General features: G+C 43.7%; 1 protein-coding gene across 1 annotated transcript in view; it reads left to right on the forward strand.

Annotated features, from left to right (window-relative positions):
• The first annotated feature begins 1,371 nt into the window (after positions 1–1,371).
• CAB39 (calcium binding protein 39) overlaps positions 1,372–18,320 on the forward strand; it is a 38,707-nt gene continuing 21,758 nt past the window's right edge. The window contains exon 1 of the mRNA XM_032193159.1: positions 1,372–1,441. The gene's annotated coding sequence lies outside the window, so the exon portion shown is untranslated. The remainder of the gene's footprint in view (positions 1,442–18,320) is intronic.

Genomic DNA, 18,320 nt, shown 5'->3' on the forward strand with positions numbered 1-18,320 from the left:
ACAGCTTGGCCCACCTGACACATTTTTTTTTTCTTTTAAAGGCAGAAAAGGCAAGGCATAACACACAGAATTCAAAGCAGTAACATTCTTCTGCACTGAGAACCCCAACAAAAACTTTCCCAGTGATGTGACAGGCAAGCTACAGGAGAGTAATGTGAAGAAATCTAACATGGCAGAGGTAATTAAAAAGAAACTGAAGATAGAAACTGTCAGCTGGAGATGTACAGCGCAGCAGAGCGTGAGGAGCTTAAGGACTTTTCAGAAAACCAGGCCAGCGAGTCCCAAATTGCCATACAGCAGTAATACATCAGGCCCGCAGGTGCAAGTGTTCAAATCATAGCTTGTAAGAAATTAATGACTTGTTCCATAAAAACATATTTTTCTGTTTTAGAATCACGTTGCGCATTATACTGTTCTAATGGACAACATCAGCTGGATGACTGTTGGGATGTATGTGGCTTTCTTCCACCCAAGCTAGCCTGTGTTTGTCACAGGGGGGTAATGCGGTGGTGTTAGCTGCCAGGGACACAGAAACAGCTGGAGCCTGCCCTCGCACACACGGAGCCTCACAAAAACCTCAGTGCCTTAACCTCGTGGGGCAGGGCAGGAGGCATCCCTCGCGCCTCAGCCAGGTGAGGATGGAGGCCCCGGCATGGCTGTCGTGGCTCTGGTGGCCTCAGCAGTGCGTGTGCGGCTGCTTCTCCTGGAAGAGTCTCGGTATCTCTAGGGCTGAGGGAATGTTTTTCAGCACCTGAAGGGAGCTTACAGACAAAATGGGGAGTGTTTATTTTTGTTTGTTTGTTTGTTTTGTTTTGTTTTTGTTTTTGTTTTTTTTTTACATGAGCAGATAGTGATAGACGAGGGAACAAGCACAAGGGTTTGTTTGGTTCGCTTTACATGCTGTGAGGAACTTCTCCACGCAGGGCGGTGAGGCGCTGCCCAGGGGAGCTGTGGCTGCCCCATCCCTGGCAGTGCCCACGGCCAGGCTGGATGGGGCTGGGGGCTGCACCCAGGGGCCCTTCACCCCTGCCCCTCCCGGGCCTCTCGGCGCCGTCCCGCCCGCCTCAGGCCGGGCCCGAGCGGGGCGGCGGCCGCGGCCTCGTCCCTCCGCTCCGCCAGGGGGCGGCGGCGGGCGGCGGGCGGGCGGAAGAGAGGCCGCGCGCCGCCGCTGCTGCTGCCGCCGCCGGCTGCTCGCCGCGCTCCGCCGCCGGCCGAGGGACGGGCGCCAGGGACGGGGCCGCTGCGGCGCAGCAGCACCGCGGGCCGGGGGGGGCGGGGGCCGGGCCGCGCCTCTGCCTGCAGCCGCCGGAGGAGCCGGAGCCGGAGCCGGGCGCTCGGGCCGCGCCAGGGGCAGAGGCAGAGGCAGGGGCAGGGGCAGGGGCAGGGGCAGGCCCCGCCGGACACGGACGCTTCGCCGAGGAGGCGCCAGGCCGCGGCCCAGGTACCGGGGCGGGGGGCGGCGGAGCGGGGCGGGGCGAGGCGCGGCCGGCGCCGGCTGCCGCGGGGGGCTCGGTGGGGCCGCGGCCTCCCCCGCTGCCTGCGGGGCCCGGCCCGGCCCGGCCCGGCCCGGCCGCTCGGTGCTCCCAGCGCCGAGGCCTCTTCTGGGAACCCCCGCGCAGGGTCGTGGCCGTGCGGGACCCCCCCGCCGGCCGCTGACGCAGCGCGATCTCTATCTCCAGTGACACAAAATGATAGTAATAAAAAAAAAAGTGTTCCGTGCTTTCTGTCCCCTGCTGCTCTGTGACGTGCTGCTGGTCCTGAAACTAGGAAGCGTTCGGTGTTCCTGGTTTGTTTTCTTAAATATAACGTAAATTTTTGGGGGGAGCGATCGCGTTAGGTGCGTGTGATGTGTTGTGAAGCTGTGTGCTGCCTGAGGAGAGCCTGGTGAGCCAAAGATTGAACGACGTGACCTGGGCGCCTTCATTCCAGGGAGGCGAGTAACAGTGCTGGGAGAAGCAGTTTAAATGCAGATCAGAAATGACATTTGATTAGCATCGAGATACTGTGGAGCTTTTCTGTGCGTGCGGTTTTTTAACTCACCTATCGCAAGCTGCAAGGCCAGGCCCGGTGTTTTCCTTTCAGTGTGGCAGCGCATCGCCAGGAAACGCGTCTTCGTTTCGGCCCTAGGAGCTCCTGAAACCCTACAGTGACAGAGGAAGTGTCACATCCTGAGCTCGCACCTCTACATCTGCATACTTGTAAAGAGCAGATTTTGGCTCTGTCAGACACTGTGTGACTTTGGTTAATACCTACAACCTGATACCTCGTGGCGTGGCACATGTATTGAGCTGGAGAGAAGAAAAAAGACCAAGAAATACCATGAGAATTACAGTAAGCATGGTGCCTGTTCTGGTGTCAGAAGTGACTTTTTTGTTTGCCATGAGCAATGACGACAGCTTACCTGCTTCATAAGACTGGCCTGATGCACCGGGGCACATGTCTTGGTAGGATCCTGTCACTGACTCACAGCTGTAGGAAATTATATTTTATGACCAGCTTCGTGGCTGTCTTGTGACACGAGGGCCTCCTGAGTCAGCCAGGTAGCATGCACTCATCCTGATGGTAGTGCAGTGCAGGTGGAGGTGGCAAGGATTTTCTCCTCTCAGGCCAACCAGGTGCCTTAATGCAGGAGGAGGTTGTGTCTGGAGTTTGTGTGTGTGCAGAAACGTGCTGCTGGGTGTTTCTGAATGCTGAGAGTGATTATTTTTCAAGTTGGTTGCGTTCCCTCATGTTGAGTCCCAGCTCTGAAACTTTGATGCCTTCTGTAGGCTTTTAATGCATGGTTACAGAGTGTTGAAAAGCAGTGCTACAAAACACAATTCACGTTTACTGCGGATGTATGTATTTTTACAAATAAGGGAGACTAAGTAAAAGCGCCAGTTAAGCGATGCTTTGTGACAATATGTCTTGGAGAGATAATTCTGCTCGTTGGGTATTATCAAGCACAGGCAAATGTGTATTCCCAGGGGGGTGCGACAATATTAAGGTAACTCCACCTCTTCGAATTCCTTGATTGCCTTTACGAAACATTTATTCAGGAGGGAATGGCATCTGTTTTGCATTCTATCATGGAAGTTAGCGAGTTGCCTTCTTATTAATTAACCCATGGTAGTCAAATGAGACCTTACTATTGTGCTGCGTGCGCTGCACTTCCTAGTTTTTAAGGCATTTTTATGAATGCTGGAATTACTGCCCAGCGTCCTCACTTCTGCATCAGTTCTGTGTTATTTGAATTTTTGCAGATTTTTTTTTTTTTAATGAGCTTCTTTGCGACCTGAATTTTTGTATTAAGTATTTCTCAAAGCTTTGATAGTACCTTTTATGTACTTAGAGGCTACAGACGTTAGGTAAAATGCTGTCTTGTTTTCTACCGCATGTGGAGTTTTGGAAGGGCACGCTAATGGTTGATGCTAGCTTGAAGCAGGGGGTAGGAAGGAGTCTGGATGACCTTCTGAATTCCCTTTTGGCCCCGCTTTTCTGTAATTTTGACGCTTTATGATATGGTTTAATTACAAGAGCAGCTATTAAAGTGTGATTACCTTTGTCTAATTGGAGGCATCTTGCAGCTTTCTATCAAAAATAAGATTTGAGTCATCTGCTCCTTCCAAATTAATAGTGCCACAACAGTGTGCAGCTCTTTTATGTGGATAATGTGCAAAGCAAAAATAGGAGTTGCAGTTCGAATAGCATATTTTCAAAGTTGTGTAATTGAAACCGTGTACATGTAAAAATTTCTGGTATGGAAATAGTCAGCTGTGTGCACTTTTACCACTTTTTATCTGCAAATTGTAGCCAGGCATTAATTACATTGAACAAAAACCTCTCAGGTTGTTCAGTGATCTCCAGTCTCAGCATTCACTGTACCTGTAGGTTTTTGTAACTGTAGGTAAACCTTGAGCAAGATGAAAAATTCCTGCTGCTGTGAGCGCTTGAGGTTGCGCTGTTGCAGCAGGAGAGCTTTTGAAATGTCACATTGCTAATTTGTTCTCTAGTTTAGGGTGCTTATTAGGGCGAGTTGTTTGGCAGCTCCGCGTTCAGTCCCTTCTACCTGAGCCCCCCCGTCCCTGTGTGTCTGTTCGGGCAGCGTTGTGCTTCTCGCCCTGTGAGGTGCGGAGGTGTCGGCCGCAGGGACACAAGTGGCTTCTGCTGGGAGGTGAAACTTTAGGCTGAGATCCCTGCCTCTTCCCCCTCCCCCCCGGTTAAATTAGAAGATGATGATGTCTTGAATTATTTTAACGGACTTGATGTAGGCTTTTAAATGCATGCTTCAGTAGGACTTCAGGCTTAAACCGGTGTCATGTGAGTTTGGTCTTTCTTTAGCCTGAGCAGATTTACATGCTTTCGCTGTTCCACCTCACGGTGAAATGACACGTTCGCTTGTCCCCATTTTAAGTGCTCTTTGTGAAGGGTTGAATTCGGGTTTGAACCGAACTGGAAAGAGGCAAAAAACTGTGTGTCTACAGGAATAACTCTGGTTATTCCTCAGCAGCCCTCACGGCCTGCCTTTCTCAGATAACATTAATTTAGAGAGTAAATTTCTTAGGCTTAAATAAGCAACTGCAATTTGCTTTCTAACTCCTTTGTTTTGGGTATTCTAGCTAACGTTTCACAGTCAGAAGACACTATAAAAACTTCCTGACTGTGGATTTCAAATATGCTAAAAAGAAGCACGTCTGAAGTCCATCCACAAGGGCACAAAATGAGAGGGGACATTACTGAATGTTCTAACTAATCCTTCTCTTTATTAAAAATCTACTCCTCCTGGTAAAATACCTAGCTGATTTTTAAAGATCCATTTCCTTTGCAGTTCTTCCCTTGCCTTCAAACGCTTAGAGAATTAATTACTGAAAAGTTAAATATGTCTTTGTAAAGAGAGCTCAAAAAAGGAGAGGTTGGAATTAGTACAGAGCTCCAGTAATACCGAAACTCAGTTTTCTAAGTTCAGAAATATCTTTTGATGAAGTTAGTTGCGAGTTACTGCTTGGACTTATTTTAAAATATTCAGGTATACTTTCAGTATCTCACCTAGAAAAATTAATTGCTTTTAACCTTACCCTGTTGTGTTTATTTTTCCTATCAGTTTATCTTGATACATTATTTCAGTAACAAGACGTAATTCTTTAACTGAAAGTTTGACCGAAACACTGCAAGATTGGGAACATGATGTTAATATAGCTAGGATATGACTTGGCTATATGTTAAATTGAATTAATGACAACTTTTCACAGAATTGAATATGTGCGATTGTAAAAGAATTACCTATATTCGGTTGTTGGAGCGTGTGAAATGTCTTACCTCCTGTGAGGGTAGCTGTAGTAAAACACAGGAGACTGCTGCTGCTTTCGCTATCGCTTTTCTCTTTGCTCCTCTGGCCAGTGGCTCGCCTAGAAAGCCTTATCGTGGTCGGGTACCTTTTTAACAGCTTTGTTCAGAAGTACTCAACTTCCTAGTGTATCTGCTGAGGGATTTGCTTTAAAAAAATCCGTAGGCATTGAAATAGCAGCAGCCTTCTGGGTGCTGCGGTGGGTCTGTGCTGCTCGTGCCTCAGAGCATCCTGCTGCAGGGGAGTCTGACCTCTTGCCCCGGGTAAGCAGCTTTGGGGAGCTCTTGCTACAGTGGTAGAAATGAGGCAGAAGTCATTTATGTCATTGTATTTTATTTTGATTACTACACATAAAACATGCACATCACTGCTTTAGTAGGTCATACTTCTAATATATGTCAAAAGATCTTTTTTTGCCTGATGCTTTTTAACAGCTTTTTAAAATTAATTGGCGTAAAACATCACCTGTAGATCAGAACATCAACAGAAAAGCAGAAGAAAGGCTTGTTTGCAGAGAAATATGATTTTAGGAAAGAAAATCTGGGGGCTTTTCTTCTACCTTAGACCTTGGGGATACTGACGTGCAGTGAACATAACGTGGATGAGCGCTGGGAAGCCTCTCCCACACAGTTTATGAATGCATCGTTCCTCTAACCTGTAACACCTGCTAATCGAGTCCTACGTTTCTTCTGAGCAGAGATTGGCACTGATGGAAAAACTTCATGGGGAATTTAAAGAGAGCTGGTAGTGGAGAGCTTAATGCACTTCTCGATAAAGGCTTTGTTCAACACATCACTAGGAAAATGCTGAGAAAGTAAAGTTAATCTCAAAAGTTGACTCTGAAATAACCAGAACATCAATTTCCTTCACTTACGCAGATGTGGTATAAAAAGTTTGTTTTCATTTTTTTTCCCAGCAGGACCAGTTGTTCAGGCAGTGCACAAGGGAATGCGCAGTGAATGGGCATCCTTTGCCCATTGTGACTTGTTCAGTCACGATGTAGTATTTGGTGTTTGCTTTATTGTGTCTTACTAGGACAGTTTTCTGAGGAAAGGAGGACTGAGGTCCCTCTTTTTTGCAGTTTCACGGATACTAATGAAAGCAAATTTCCTCCTGTTCTTCCCAGGGTGGTGATTCTCCCCCCTTTTTCAGGTGATGATGCTTAATCAGGAGCAATTTTCTCCTGCTTTTGGGTACCTGATGTTGAGTGTGTTATCTGGCCCTTGACAGCTGACGCTTTCCAAGCTTCATTTCCAGCAGCTTCCATTCACGGTGTGAGATTCGGTTCCCTAAATGTGGCTGTCTGTCTGGTGGTGTGTTAGGTGCTTTCAGGGGTGTGCCCAAGACAGGCAGGAGGTTTGTGAAGTTCTGGAGGGGCAGCTGGAAACCTCTTGGGCTGTTTTGATGCATTGGCTTTGGCCGTGGTATTAGCTGTTATCTGTTTTGGGCTCCCAGGAGGGGGTGAATACTCGAGCACTGTTAGGCACTGGGGTAGTGTCAGTGTCTTGTCTAATGAGACAGCACTTGAGCTTGACTGAGGGACCTGTTTTTGCTGTCCTCTGCCTTGCTGCGCACTTTCCAACTAAGAATCAAACTAGGAGAAGGTCTATGGAAAAACCTCTTTAGCAGCTAGTCTGTCAGTGCAATGAATGAAGGCTTCTCTTAGGAAAACACGATAGAGGAAAACCGAGATAATTGAGGTAAATAGGGAAACTAAAATCTGGTGGTGTTGGGCTCAGGGACCTGGCTCCCTAAGCACTGGAGCTGCAGCCCCCGTTAAAACAGGGCCTGAGCAGCGCTGGGGCTGGTGGGCGAGGGGCAGCGGCCGCGCTCCTTTAGTGCCATCCTGGCAGCGCCCCGTGGTACCTGGGCGAGTGCTGCTCTGGCCGTGGTGATTGAGATTTGTAATCTCTAAGAAAAGCAGCGTATTGACTCATCAGTATTGACTAATATGTTTCCGTTTTACATCCATAATTGAGGTTGAGCAATATTTAAACTCTGCTTGCTCTGTAACAGGGTGGAGCTGGAGTAAACAGTTTTCCTGTTGGAGCCGCGTCCATTCGCAGGGCACTAGGGCAGGGCTCTGGCCGAGCTGCGCCATCTGACCAGTGAGACTCTTACACCACGTGCTGCAGTCGACATCCCTGGAGCCAAGAAAGCCTCTTCGTTCCATGAACTTGAAACATTTTCCAAGAAAGGTCACAAAAACTTCACAGTGGTTGTACAGGATGCTACGGTTGGTAGGGTGACAGATCCATGGATGTGCCGAAGTGCTGGATTCTCTGAAAGGTTTTCTCAATTTTCTTTGTTCTTTGTACTTAGCTGAGGGATTGCGTGCTGTTTCGTTCTTCTTTCTACATGGTGGTTGTGTTTATTCCTTCCTGCCTGTGTGTATACATTTTTTATCTAGCTTAAAGGAAAATTAACTCTGTTTGCTGAGCTTTCACTTCTGGGAACCTTCACGTACATACGTGCACGTGTGTCTCTACATAAAAAAACCCTAGAGCCACATAAGCATGGATTTATAATGTACCTCCAGCAGAAGATGGTTGATGCTTTTCCCTTGAGACTGACCGTGCAAGGCTTGTTGTGATTCCCATAGGAACTGCACTGCATTACTACCATCAAGTGGTAGGAGCAGACTGTGAAGAGCAGTTGTGTGCTCACCCTGGCACTGGCAGTCGCCCCTCCTGTATTTTTGCAGATAGGGAGCTTAATGGTATGAAATTGAGGAAGAAATGTCAAATCTGTGTCTCAGAATTAGCTGCTGTCAAGCACTTCAGCGAGCAAGGAGAAGGCTTGTTGGCCCCAAACACAGAATCTTCAGTCTGTAAATGCATTACTTGTAACTTTCAGAATGCCTTGCAAGCGTTAAACGTCCTTGGTGAGGACAGAGGAAGTTTCTACAACTTGTCACTTCTGTTTATTATGGTACTCTAACTTTGAGTGTTGGGGATTTGTGCCTCCAACATTTATATCAAAACTGAGAAAATCTGACTTTGCGCGAAGTCTGTAGATTAGATAACCAAATGAAACTGCAGTTTGAGAACTTTGTGTTTCGTATTGAATGAGAAAATTAAAGATTATGTTTTAGGAGCTAAAAGGGAAATCGGGATAGCTTGACAAGCAACAAAATGCCCTGTCTTTCATTAAGTTTACTTAAAGTTTTTTGACTTAGTAGTAAAAATAAATAAAAGTAATAGGTATCTGAATTGTACGAAGTCCCCAGTTTTATTTCTGTCTCTCATGGGTAGTTGTTCTGATTCTGAAATTGTTACTGCACGCATCATATTCTTGTCATTTTCAGAAATTTTAAGCATACCATTACAGATTATCTTGTAGAATTTATAACCAATAGTCCATTTTGACTGCAGCCAAACATTAGGTTTTGGTCTTAAGCTAGTGTCCTAAAAGGAAGTCTTAATTTTGGCATTTTCCTAATACAGGAATTACTTTCATTGTTGAAAGCAGAACTAGAGTATAGAAAATGTTTTGGAGAGTGGTTTGTCTCAGCTTCATGATTACAAGCCTTTTAGCATAGAAAATATTTTTTGAGACAATTAAAGCTTTTGAATAACTTGACAGTTTACCAAGGTTGTGAGTTATGGTAGGTGCATTTCTTTTTTTTTTTTATTTCTAGAGGTGCTGATTGTATTACCCGATTTCCTCGCATATGCTTCTAGAGGTGATAATTTCTGCTGGTGTTCAAGTTTCTCTATATACAGTAACCGCGTTAGAGGAAAGTTGGGAGCTCTTATTTTAGTATTGTGAAACAATTTGATAGTTCCTTTTTCCATTCCAGCTTTTCATAGCAGATCAGATAAGGGGAACTGTGTCCCTCAGAGACGCTTCATTTTTTCCAGTGCTAGTTGGCATAATATTAGTTGCTTCTTGTTTCAAGCCCCATTTCTTACCTGCTGTCTCTAGACTGGTAGCTCTCAAAGCATTTTTGTAGGAGAGATGCTGACTCCTGTACAGAAAGTACCAGCTGTTTGCAGCGCTGCTCTTAGTTATGTTTTGTGAACTAATGCCTGGTGAGTAATCGCAGTGGCTCATAATTGCGTTGGCATGGCAAGAGCTTGGACTCTTTTTTTGTGGGCAGTCTAGATCTTTCTCCCTGTTTCCTGTGCTACATAGCACTTAATAACATGGAGTGAGGGGTTAAAGTGAAATTTCCTTCCCTCTTCCCAAAATATTTGCTACGGAAGGACAATACAACGGCACGGTGTTAAAATTCTGGTGCTCACCTAATGTTTCCTGAAGGCTGGTGCTGTTGTTACGGCACATAGTTCTCCCAGCGCTAGCATGTATGGTCTTTGCCCTTAAATATATCTCTGTGCTCTGCCTTGCCCAAGAGGAACACACCTGTCTTGGCATTGTAGGCGTGATGTGGTTTAGGTAGCAGAAGTTGAATCCATTTGCGGCTTCACAGAGGTAGGCCAAATGTGTGAACTGGTGGTGGAAACAGCTGATTTGTGGGAACTGCATCAAGGAGACCTCCAGACAGCAGTTTAGGTGTATCATCGTCTTGAAATGACTTTGGTGGAGTTTCTGTATCACTGGGGGCTGGTTCTGTTCTTGGGAGAAAGAAGAGAGTTATACTTGATTCTTTCTTGATTGATTTTTTTTTTTTTAATCATGGCACATAATTTAATCATCAATTCAATAATGAGTTCAAAACTTAGTCAAGAAGGGAGATGTTGTTAATGTATATTCTCTTTCCTGAACCCATGACAGTTTTATTCAGGTTAAATTTCAGCCAGCTGCTTTTCCTAAGTTCTTTTCTTGTAAGCACAAGGACATCTCGGTAGCAAGGTGTACATCTGAATGCCACAGATGCGTTCAGGCCTATAACATGTCTTGATTTTTTTGCTGTTTCAAGTGATGCCATGTGAAAACTAATTCTTGATCTTGAGTATTTAGGGAAAAAGAGAGGTTTCTTCTGGCTAGCCTCAGATTTTGCTGATCTTAGCACTGTTCTCCCATCTGTCACATTGTCCTGTATACAGTGCTCTCAGGAAGAAGCAGGGGTTTTCATCTGAGGATAAGCTTGCTGGAAGATCCATACTAAAAACTATCTCCGCATCTGCCTTGGGCAAATTGGACACTGGATTTGTGGTGGCACCAGTGCTTGTTAGAAGTGTGAAGGAAAGACCGCTCATTTATAATGTGCTTACACCAGGCAAGTCCTGTTATAACGGTCCGTGTTGTTTTTTCTAAACTCATATAAGCTGTATCTGTGCTACTAGGGTTTAGCAACACAGCAGTGTCAGTAAACTCTTTGTATTGTCATCAAAACCGTGTCTTGAGTGCCAGGGAAAAAAATAAAGGTTTGACAGAATGCAAGCTTGTCAGATGAATGGTGACCTTATGGAGCAGCTCAGATATTGCCTGTACATCAGTTCCCAACACTAGATAAGAGATGATTGAAGGACAAAATCTACTGAGCAGCTTTTTCTCTTTACCGAATGAGGATGTAATGAACTAGAAGGAAAGGATTCACAAACACAGTGGGGTCGTGATTCTGACTTGTTTATTGATTACCCTCTCCCACTTCGTGACTCAGTGTGTAACTCCCATAGGTTATTTGTCAGGAACTCCCTTGCACAGAGGAGATACGTAATCATTGAATAAAGTGCCAAGTTCTTTCGGTTTTGTGTAGCAGGAGTCAGCTTGGATTCGTGAGAGTTGATCTCAGAATAATTTACTTGTTAATCTTCGTGTCGTGCCAACAAGATCTCTCAATCGAGTTAAAAATGGCAGAAACAAGGAGTCTCCTGTGGTTTCCGAGTCACCTCTCGGGGTTTGACCAATTGACTCGATATTTGTTTGTGGTGCAGCTTGTGGTGCGTGTTCTTACTGGGTTTCTGCCCTACTTATGTCAGGCTAACGCACAAAAGTAAGCCTAGAGACGTTAAGCTGCGCTTGACTGCTTGTCATCTCAGCTAGTTTTTAGATGACTATTGGGATTGAGGAGAATTGTATGGTAGTCTAACAAAAATAGTCTTTAATTGTGAACTCCCAGATTCTTGCTTTTGGAAGGGAAGCCCTAACAGGCACGCCATGTCAAAGCAGGGAGGGGTAGCTCGTGTTCAGCCTCGGCCAGTGCCTGGTAGGAATCATTTAGGTAAAATAGACACTCCCCAAAATATCTTCCTAGTTCTTCACTGGGTGGTGTTAGGCTGATCCCGAGCTACGTCTGGATCGTTGTTTAATAGCCCATTAACTTAATGTCTGAAAGTTGTCGTTCCTTAGGTGATCTTGTTCCTGTGTAGGTTATATTTATTAATGATCCTGGTATTCTCCAGATAAATTAGACGAAGAGCTGTGATGTGTTGAACTTGGGTGGACTCAGGTTGAGCATTAACATTTTCTAGCAGGCCACGAAACTTGGTCTCCAAAGGAAGTAAGGGAACTGTGGGCAAAATAGTGTTGATTTTCTTAACACTATTTCAAAAAGCAGTACTGTAACTACTTCTTACTGCACCTTACTGCTTGGGCAAATTTGTAATCTGTTCTGAAATTTATTTCCTATCTTTGTTACTTGTACTTCTAATGAATGGTTTTACCGAGTATGATTTTTTTTTTTTTTGAGGGAATATTCTCTAAAGAAAATTGCACCACCCTGAGCAGCCACAGGATGGTTCTTGTAGCTCAGCTGTTTTCGGTTTCTCTTAAAAGGAAAACCTCCGAAAAGTGCACGTACATTTTACCTTCCTATCTTGTAATAATAATTATGTTTGGCGGCTTCTTTCCTTAAGTATTTAACTCATGTTTCAGGTAATCTGTTTTTCTTGTGTCCATTGCAACAGCTTTCTGTTTTAAGAATTAAACCCTGCTATTGTGGTGCTAGTGGGGTTTCTTGTGCTTTGGTTGTGCAGTTTTTGATATAAACTTCATACAATCCTATTAAGTGACTGGAACATGCACACTGTAGACTGTATTGCAACATGTGAAGGCAGAGATTAAACTTGCAGTGTACTTTCTGCCTCCCTTTTTGCTAGTTCTTGCCTCCCAAAATTAATCCTTAAATGCATATAAAAAAAAAAAAATCTGGTATGAAAGGCAAACCTCTAGGAAGGAACGAGAGCAATTCAGTGGAACAGAAATAGTTACAATGGAGACTAGCTTTACATTTTTGCTTCCAAGGGTGAGTAGAATGGCATGTACATAATTGCAGCGTTTTTTGTCATGTAACAAATATTCTGGGTTTTGTGATGATGTGGTAAAGGCATCTGAGCCATCAGGGGTTGACTGTAATGCCAGGTTATGAGAAATTTATCTGACCTTCAGCCTCACTAGAAGTGGGCATGGCTGTCGTACAGCACTTCTGAAAGCTTGAAGTAAGTTCTTTCTTCTTGAACAGTTTGTTAGAGATACAAGTTACTTTCTGTGGTGGAATTATAAATATATACATATATTTAAGCTTACCGAGGAATGGGTGAGGCATTGTGAGGCTTGTCTGTATACCATATTGCAGTATAGCAGTAAGATTTGCGGGGAAATGAGTGGGTGGGGTGACTCTAAACAGCACACCAGGGAAAGAAGCTGAGTCATAAGATTTCCTTGAATATGGAGAAAGAACTAGGATTTCAGACACTAGGCATTAGTACTAACAAGCTTTTGTGCTTATGCTGGATCTCTGAAGCCCCTTAAGTACAGCAACCTTATGTAAAAACAATTTCTGCTCAGTTTCTGAAAAAGATCTGTAGCAGAGTGATAAAATGCAATGAATAAAGTAATGTACCAGTCTCAAAGTAGAGTGCAGTTTTAGGAGCTAGTAGAGACTAATGATAGCAGCTGCCCTCGTCTTCCCCAGCAGGATGCAGATGTCTACTAGAGAAGTAGGCTCTTGAAGAGGAAGAAGGATCAGTAAAGTAATTGAATGTCAAGAGAGAAGTCTGGTTAATGAAAAGGAATCAGCTGGCATTGGGTGCTAAAGAAACAAGCAGGGCTGTGAACTGCTGGGGACTTAATTTGTTAGAAATTTTCACAAAGGGAGAAGCTGTCTCATATAAACTATTTCCTTTTTAAGTAGACATTTATTTTCCAATTTTCTGTCTTTTCTGAATCTATTGAACTGATCTTTTCTGTTCTCTCAATTGTCCATTCTGTTACAGCAGAGAATTTTGTTTTGTTCAGCATTTTCATTTTTCTCTGAAATAAGTTACCATTCTTAAATAGAAGGTTTTTTCCCCCCATTTTCATCTTTAAATGGGTCAGACCACAAAGAATTCTGTAATGCAGAGTTGTGAAACCGCTGTTGAATCAGATTAAAGCTTTTTCATGCTGCAGACCTGATAGAATAAGTTGATAATGAATTTTAAAGAAGATGCTAGTGTTTAATGACATATTCCTCACAAAGTATTAAAACAGATCCAAATTGTTCTAATATTGGAATTGTTCAACAGATCCTGATGTTAGTACATGGCTAAAGCAATCAATGACGATATCGAGTATGTTACTTCATATATGGAAGACAGCTGATACAGTCCTTGTGTCCACATTAAAATGTGGACAAAATAAAATTATCTTGAAAGAAGTGCTGAAAAGAAGTGCAGAAGTATCTAAAGAATAGCAAAAATACCTTAGAGTCATACTATACTCTTAATTTTTGCCAGCTGGTAGTGCCAGTAATTATTATTTACAATCATAGGCATTTTGTTAATGGCATGCTTATGCAAGTAAAGTCATGGTTATACTAAATAGCTTATTCTGAAGCTCTGAAATATTCTGAGGTGTGGCTTATCCTCTTTATCAGTCTCATTTCCTCCATGATATGAAGGTTTTGCATGTGTATTGTATTAATAAGTTATGCTATTTAGATGTGTTTGGGTATAAGACTCTCATGTACCAGTTTGTTTAGCTCATCAAAAAGGGAACTGAGAAATGATCTTGGTGCTGTGCCTAGGCTCTAGAAAATTGCATGATCTAGTGGAAAAACACATATCCAGAACCAGGGTACTGAAAGATGCAGTAGATGACAGCACGCGAGCAATGTGGAAGAATGTTTTAATGATGAATACAAGTACCCAGTTTAAGTCCACACTGAAGGAAACGATGGCTGCTGCCTTTGGTTAACTGCAGTTCTGCATTTAGGGGTGGTGGGGCCTTCCTGGAAGATGTGCTGTAACGAGCAATGAGTTGGCAGTGGGTTTTGGGTGCTCTGGGGAGGCAGCTGGGTGCCGTGCCGTGCCGCAGAGCTGAGCTGGGCAGCTGCCGTTCTTGGCAGTGACGGTACTGATGGAGAGGGCAGCCGGTGACTTCACCACGGCTAAACACCAAGAGGAGCAGTAAAATTCTGTCGTCTTCTGTAGGAGGGCTCAGTAGCTCATATGATGTCTGCTGCTGTCTTTGAAGTACTTGATGTTGTTTTTTTTTCCCAAAGAGTACGGTAGCTTGCATAAAAACTGGTTCTTGGATCAAAGGGGTAGCTGCCAGTCTTCCTTCCATTGCTGTGTGTGTCGTGAGTGAGGCAGTGCTTTTAAAAAATGCATGATTTCTTGAGCTATTTCTGTTTTTATTACTCCAACCAGCCTTCAGAGTGGTGAATTCTAGCTGGAATAACAGTAACACGAGATGAAACCTGATTTACGTTGTTATTGTTTTTAATATTGGCTTACTGATCCTCATGAATCCAAGAGGCATTCAGCAGAAGAATGGGTTCTTAAGATAAATCACTTCTCTCGGGACACACACTCTTGCTACACTAAATTGTTAGTATGAACATACCTCTCCTTAGTAAGATGCAGCAAGTTTTGTCAGGAAGAGATAAATTTTGGATCTTGGGTGCATGTTAACTGGATGTTGGGTGTATGCTTTCACTGGGCTTTATTTTTTTTAATGTGTGCAATTGTAACAGAAAGTGGCTGAAGGTTTTTTTTTTTTTTTCCTCCCCCTCCTCCCTCATTAGGAGCTTAATAAAAGCAGTCACCATAAACTCCTCTCAAAGCAACAGGATCTAGCTAAAGGCTTAATATGGTGCAATTTATTTTAAGGGAAGCGAGAGAAATACCACATTAAACTGTGAGGCCTACAATAGAACAAGAAATTGAGATGATTGTACCTGGCTGTTTCATTAAACTGGGAATGAGACTTTTTTGTGCACCGTTCAAATACCATTTTGCATGGGCTGAAGAGCCAAGCAGACAAACTGCCTTTCAGGGTGCATTAAACACAGCACAGCCGGCTGGTCAGCAGAGGTGACTTTGCTGCTATATTTAGGATTGGTGCGGCCTCACCGTGAATCTCGTGGGCAGTTCTGGGCTCCACAAAATCAAAAGGGTGTCAAGGCTCTTGAGAGCACCCAGAGGAGGGCAGCAGAGCTGGCAGGAGGGTGGGGGGACACGTCCTGTGAGGAGAGGCTGAGGGGTGGCCTCGCTGCTCCCTCAGCTCCCTGAGGAGGGGAGGCAGAGGCAGGCCCAGAGGATGGCCCAAACTGCCCCGGGGAGGCTGGGCTGGACACAGGGAAATCCCTTCACCATGAGGGTGACCAGACACCGGGACAGGACAGGCTTCCCAGAGAGGTGCTTGGTGCCCCGGGCCTGTCGGTGTTGGAGAGGCGCTGGGACGGTGCCGCACTGACAGGCGTCAGCTTCTGGGGAGCCCTGCGGTGGTCAGGCAGGTGGCTGGAGGACGGGAGGGCCCCTTCCAACCAAACTGTTCTAGTCTAAAAGCAGACTTTTATTCTGCTGAGCTGGAATAGTGTGAATATTTCAATTCATTTGATGCTTTATTTATGCATTATACTTCCATGAGGGGGGAAAATATATAACTTCTTCATGATGTGACAATTCATGGTATGCGATAAGCGGAAGGGCTGAGTTTGCTTTTGTTTCCCAGCTTGTACTGCCAGTGTTCCTTCAGCTTCGTTACAGCTGTAGAAGCCTGCATCACTGAGACCTCAGTGCCTGTTACTCTGTCTGTGAGTAACTTTCCTCACGTCACTGCAGTCATCAGTATTACTCCGCTGTTTCTTGTACCGGGACATTGCTTGAAAACAGTCATGCAGGCATCTTACAATATGCTTTATTTAAAAGCAAAATCAAACCTTTCTGCTGTTAAGTAACCATGATTTATACCATAATGCTTATTTGTACCATTATATAGGCAGCACATTTCCTCACTGTTCAAAATAAAGATTACAATGGAGAGAGAACATACTCCAGGCTACTGGTTCTATTTTTAGAGAATTAAAATATAAAAAAAGAGAGAAATTTGCGTATTTTGCTCTCATATCTGCTGTTGCAGCAACTTTAGGAACATGGTTGTTGGCACAGAGAAACAAACGCTTTTAAGTGTTATCTGCTTAGTTATATGGAACATATTAAATTGGATTTTAATTGGTTATGTGGTCAATGCAGGCAATAAAAACATAAAAAGCCTTATATATAAAGCAAACTGTGTGGATACTGATGCGTAGTGTGGCTGGAAATCATATACTCCGTGAAACAGTGGGACTACTATTGTGTTATCACAAAAGCCCAAATGTCCCAGTGTGACTGAGCGTGTGTCAGGTGCTCTGTGTCAGTTGTACTTAAATCGCTGGATGTTTGGCTGCCTGCCGTATTTTTGTTTGACAGCCCATTGGGATTTATAAAGTCATGTAAGATTTCTAAATTTGACCGTGACACCAGTACTTTGAGGACTCTAAATATCGTTAGGTTTGACATGCTTGAATATTGGTGAAATAAAATACATGCCTAAGAGATCCTGAGATTTGTGTAATATTGTCCAGGATTTCTTTTAACAAACAAATAAAAGTAGTGAGATTTCCCAGAAGGTAAGATGAAGTAAAGAAGCCCAGCAGAGCCCAGAGCCATCCATGTGCTCGTCTCGGTTTAACTCTTCAGGAGTCCTGTGGTTGCTTTTGAAAGCTACAATTAAAATTTTGCAATGAATTTGCAAGGAAACCAGATGCTAGTAATAAGAAACGATTATCATTTGATGTGATGTAAGCTATGTTCTTCAAATATTTACAGAAAATGTCATTTGGTGGTGTTTCCTTTTTTTCACTTTGCAGATGTGGCTCTTTGCAGTTCTTTCCGATCTCACACAGATGTTGTCATTGTCTATTGTTTGCCGAGCGCTTGTTGGTGTAGTTTGACTGGGCTAAAAAGGGAACCGTTTGTGTATGTTCTCATCGCTGCGTTAAGGGCGTCTCTGCGGGACGAAGGACTGTCCTTGCTCTTTCTGGCAGGATGTGGCACAGGTTCTTCGGTGCTACATTTTTGCTTCAGGGTTGGTAGGACCTTCAGTCCTGGGGCCTCAAATGATGTTCGTGACAGTGCCGCTGCATTCCCTCCAGCAGTGAAAGTGAAATAGCAGAAATGATATATTTATTCTGTTTTCTGTAATAAAACGTCTTGAAGCAAAATGCCACCTTCGGTAATCAAGCATGTGGATTGCCTTTGTACTGCGGCTGGCAGTTTGTTCCTGATTTTCTAAATTGCCTGTAAGAAATTCATATAGAAACTTATGCAACTTTTTTCACAAATCAGGTATAAATATATGTTAATGGATTGTTATTAATTAATTGTCTTCTAATAATGATTGTACTTGTAGATAAAGTTGTTTATGACTTGTGTATACATACATGTGTGTATGATTTATGCAAACCCATAATATTTAGTAAGTCAGTGCTAGACTATTGTTAATTTAAAGAAGCTGCTGAGGCTGCTTTAGGTGTTGAAGCACTATCTGGAGGAAAGCCTAGTTCGGCAAGCCAAGATAGTGAGCAGAGCTTAAGAACAATTATTTGTTGCAATTCTTTATATCTTATGTTATGCATGTGGTTGTTTAGGTTAGAAGTAACTTAGATGTGACCAAGAAATGAGTGTAGAGAAACGTTTCCTTGTCTGATACTTATTCTGTTTCTGTATTATAATAATACCGTAACTTTTTTTTCTGTATTTTTATTCTCTCAAAAGTCTTAATTTCTACTCGATTTTATTCTGTTCTAACGTGTAATCCAGGGGGGTTAGAACGTGTGGTTTTC

Source organism: Aythya fuligula, chromosome 9 (genome assembly GCF_009819795.1).
Source record: "Aythya fuligula isolate bAytFul2 chromosome 9, bAytFul2.pri, whole genome shotgun sequence".
In the NCBI taxonomy this organism is placed as follows: Eukaryota; Metazoa; Chordata; class Aves; order Anseriformes; family Anatidae; genus Aythya; species Aythya fuligula.